General features: G+C 38.9%; 1 protein-coding gene across 1 annotated transcript in view; it reads left to right on the forward strand.

Moving 5' to 3' along the window:
• Window positions 1–5,000, forward strand: part of LOC106878883 (serine/threonine-protein kinase SIK3) — a 321,329-nt gene that overhangs the window by 989 nt on the left and 315,340 nt on the right. The gene's annotated exons all lie outside the window — the stretch shown is intronic.

Here is a 5,000-nt window from a genome sequence, read left to right on the forward strand (position 1 = left end):
TATAAAAGTACTGTCTATCTATCTATCTATCTATCTGTGATAAGTGCCCTTCTTCCGTTTGTCTACTCACTCGTGTGTGTGTATATATATATATATATATATATATATATATATATATATATAACTTATCAAAATTTACCTATATATTTACCTGTGTGTATCTATGTATACATGTATGTATGTGTATATACATATATAGTTATATATGTGTGTGTGTTTTTGTATGTCATATATCTCTGCATGTCTATCTGTATATCTATACCTCTTAGGCCTATCGATCTGTATATGTATATTTGTCTCCATATCTCGCTGGCTAGCTGTCAGTCTATGTCTCGGTGTAATATAAATGTCTTACCCCTCGCAACACGAGTCTCTCCTACAAGAACATCCAAATGTCCCTCAAATCACACTCTCTCAAAAAGGAAGGACCCATTAAACAATGTAATCCTGAATATACAAAAAAGACGGGATGTCCAGTGATGATAGGTCTGCTCGATCGCAGCTGACTTGGAGCTAAACGACTTCGGAACTATTTCAAAACTAAGCATGTCATTATCAGTTACAAAACACCGTTCACTGCAATCAGAGAACTTTTTCCAGATTTTAGTGAGCTGAGGTGGACTAGTCCACGGAACAAACATTACCTCACACTTCATCTATATCTACCCTTTGTGTGTATGTGTGTGTATATATATATATATATATATATATATATATATAGTGGTTGTGAGGTAAGTTTGCTTGCCAACCACATGGTTCCGGGTTCAGTTTCACTGCGTGACTTTTTGGGCAAATGCCTTCTGCTTTAGCCGACCAAAAGTCTTGTGAGTGGATTTTGTAGACGGAATCTGAAAGAAGCCTGTCATATATATATAGAGAGAGTGAGAGAGAGTTGGTCGTGTATAACAATATTTCTGTACACGATATCACATGAAAAAACTTGCAAAACAAATACATAAACGTATACGCACACGTGTGTCCCCACTACCGTTTGACAACTAGTGTTTGTTTGTTTACATCCCCGTCATTTAGCGGGCTGGTAAAAAAGAAAAACACGTAAAAAATAAGTACTGGGGTCGATTCGTTCCACTAAAACCCTTCAAAGCAGTGCCCCAGCATGGCCACAGTCCAACGGCTGAAAACAAGTGAAAGATAAAAGATATTTTGTTATATATATTTATATTTGCGCACAGACGCGTGTGTATGCATGTATGCATATGTACATACCTGTATGTGAAAATATATTATTTACTTGTGTGTGTGATACGAGGCCTTAAAATGCGACGTTGATGTATGTATTATTTTCAGTGACATTAGCGATGATACTAATTATAAAGCAATAACTGTAAATGGGGGATCGAATCCAGGGTTTTGTGGTGTTTAGTATCCTGTTCGCCGGTTGTGGACATTTTAGTCTACAGCTTTTGTATCAGTTCGGATCTTGTGTAGATGATGTCTCAACCCTTACAAGCCATGAGCACCTATATTTTTTTGTGGGGGATCATCAGATATGACCATCACTCTACCGTTCTCATCCATACTCTCTCTCTCTCTCTCTCTTACACACACACGCACACATACTTACACATATACAGGTTCTATTCCACTGCGTGGTACCTTGGGTAAGTGTCTTAGCCCCGAGCCGACCAGAGCCTTGTGAATGGATTTGATAGACAGAAATTAAAAGCCCGTCGCACATGTGTGTGTGTGTGTGTTTGTCTTCCCCCTCCGCTTGACAATCGGTATTGGTTTGTTTACTTCCCCATTACTACTAAACGAGTTGACAAAAGTAACCGATAGAATAAGTATCCGGCTTAAAAAATAAGAACTAGTATCGAGTCATTTGACTGAAAACCCTCAGCGGTGTCCTTAGCATGGTCGCCGTCCAGTGATTGAAACAAGTAAAAGATATATATGTGGGCAGAGGTAAAGCATACGTACGCCACCCGTTTTCGACGTAACAAAATTCCTAACCCTGACCACCGGATGTACGTATTTACTTTCGCCATATATGTACCCACCCTCTCGTTTGCAATTGCTCTCTATCTTGAATGGACGGCATGGTCTGTTCAAGTTGTTTATTGTTGTGACTCCACAACGGTGTGTGTGTGTGCATAACTCGATAGCTCCAGTATGTATAATTGTTAAAGATCGGGATTGTCTTTATTTTACAAGTACTACTTCTTTCATTAGTTTGTATTTTCGTATTTTAGCAAATACTACTGACTATTATTATTTTTGTTATTGTTGTTAAGGCGACGCGCTGGACATAATACTTTGCAGCATTTCGTCCGTCATTACGTTCTGGACTCAAATACTGCCGAACTTGACTTTGCCTTTCGAGGTTGATGTAATCGGCTTCCCCATCCCCTCAATAACTGTTGGCCCGATGCCAAAATTTGAAACCGTTATTTTTGTTGTTGTCAAGGTGGTGTTTGTTCCGGCTCTAAGTTCTAAGCTCAGTTCCCGTCGGGATCTATAAAATAAAGTACCGGTCACATACTGATGTAGATGGTATCGACTGATTCCCTCCCCCAAAATTGCTGGCCTTATTCCTAAATTAGAAATTTTTGTTATTGCTAGTAAAATATTTTTTTGCTAACAGTTCTCCCTTCAAAAGTATGAGCACAACACTCTTAGTCCCAAATATTTATTTATCTAAGCGGAGAATTCCCTGTTGTAGTTAGGTGGTTTATTTTATAATCCTCAGTGAAATATATTACTGTCCACACGTTCCACTGTTAGCAGTTCTCTCTCTCAAAACATCCTAGGTCACACACACACAATGCCTGCTATTGTAAGAGGAGGTGAGAGATAAGGAAGTACCACTATTCGGTGACCCTTCTGCGGTTCGATTAAACATCAGTCAGATGATGAAGCTCATTTTCAATGACTAACTCTACTGAAGCCGCTCGGCCCCATTCATAGTACCAGTACCTGTAGAGTCCTCTGTGTTTAGTTTTACACACCTTACCTTCTTTAAAATATCGTAGAGGTCGGCTTTGCCTCGCATCTGTCGAGGGTCGATAAGATCAATACGTGTCAGATACTGAGGTCGATACAGTCGACTCTCTTCCTAACCCTTTGTAACTCTATAGCTGTTGTGTCTTTTAATAGTTCCGTGCAAATTTCTGCTAAGCCACCAGGTGCTCATCCACTTCCCATGTGTGTGTGTGTGTGTGTTATGGTCATTCAGATGTGTTGAACTGTGTACGATATCTCGGTTTATTATTGGTTCTGTTTTCCTGTCTCTGGTCGGTAACAACGATCGAATCGTTCTATTCTATGTGATAAAGGCACCAGCCATGTACGTGCATACACACATATGTGTTTGTGTGTGTTCACTGTGAATTGTCGGGAAATAGTACTCATATTTTGTTTTGATCCCAAACAAACCTTACTTTCTACTGAAAGACCAGCAAGAGACTGATTCAACTGAAATTATATATATATATATATATATATAAGCGCACACAAGCCGTTATACTTTCTGTCCAATGTGACGAACCAATTAGAGAAATTCAATATACTAGAAATAGTAGATAATTTTCTCATATCATCTCCGCCTTAAAAGTGGAAACAACACATGTAGTCCTAAATATCCTTTAAAACGTCTGAATGGTAACAGTCCTAATTACTTCTACCTACGCCTGGTTGCTCATGGTCGACTTAGGGCTAATTACAGATTACTGTCCAATATATAAGGAAATATTGCATCTGTCGTCGTTTTATAGACAACACGCGACTAAGGAAGTTATTTTCATTCCTTAACACCATGTCTACGTAGATTTGGATCTCGACAACAAATTTCCCACCTCTCTCATATATATATATATATATATATATATATATATATATACACACACACACACACATGCGTACAGATAATAGTTGTTTTCTGCTTTAGGTACAAGGTTAAGTCAACAGTTTTGAGAGGAGGGGTTTTCTATACCATCGACCTTCGTTGCCTCATTTTATCGACTGTATTGGCGAATGTATTCTTTCCTGTTTTAAGTTGGTAGGGGTGGGGAATTTGAGGGAATCTGGCTGCTATTTCTAACATATTGGAGTTCTCTCATTACTTCGTCATATTGGGCGTGAAAGAGCTAAACAAGTGGTATCATATATATATCGCGCGCGCAAGACTAGCATGGCCCAAGACGAACACAACAAAACAAAACACACTCACAGACTTCTTCCTAATCTTGGTACAAAGCCAACAGTTTTGAGGGGAGGGGCGAGTCATTTCCTTGAACCCCACTGCTTGACTGGCGCTTTATTTCATCGATCCTGAAAGGATGAAAGGCAAACACGCACAGATACAAATGCATACAGACATAAACACACGTACACACAATTATATATACGCTCGCGCACCTATATATGCAAACATTAACTTGTTATTTTCCTGTTTGTGACCGCCTGTTTGCTCCTGTCTGTCACTGCAACTATTGAACCCCTAATCTCTGTGTCTCTAGTATTAAATTAAGTATTAATGTTTGATTCGTAATTATTACTGGTCGCCTAATTAGCGTAACACTGTATAAAACATCAATACACACATACGCACCTCAGCACGTTTTTTTAATGTTGGTTTCAAATTTTGGCACAAGGCCAGTAATTTCGGAGGAAGGTGTTAAATCGATTACATCGACCCCAGTGCCCAACTGATACTTATTTTATCGACCCAAAAAGATGAAAGGCAAAGTCGACCTCGGCGGAATTCGCACGCTTTTTAATATTAATTTTTTTTAACATTGAATAGACATGGCCGTGTGGTTTTACGTTCGCTTAACAATTGTGCTGTTTCGGGTTCATTTCTACTTCACGACACTTTGAGTAAATGTCTTCTGTGATCCTGGGCCGGTCAATGCCTTGTAACTAACTAGTAAATTTAGTAAGAAGAATTTACAGAATTTAGTAAATGGAAACTGGCAGCCCGTCGTGTGTTAATATATTAAACCCTCGCACATATAGTGCGTATATACTTTTGTCTCTTG

Source organism: Octopus bimaculoides, chromosome 5 (assembly GCF_046866305.1).
Source record: "Octopus bimaculoides isolate indiv1 chromosome 5, ASM4686630v1, whole genome shotgun sequence".
Lineage (NCBI taxonomy): Eukaryota > Metazoa > Mollusca > Cephalopoda > Octopoda > Octopodidae > Octopus > Octopus bimaculoides.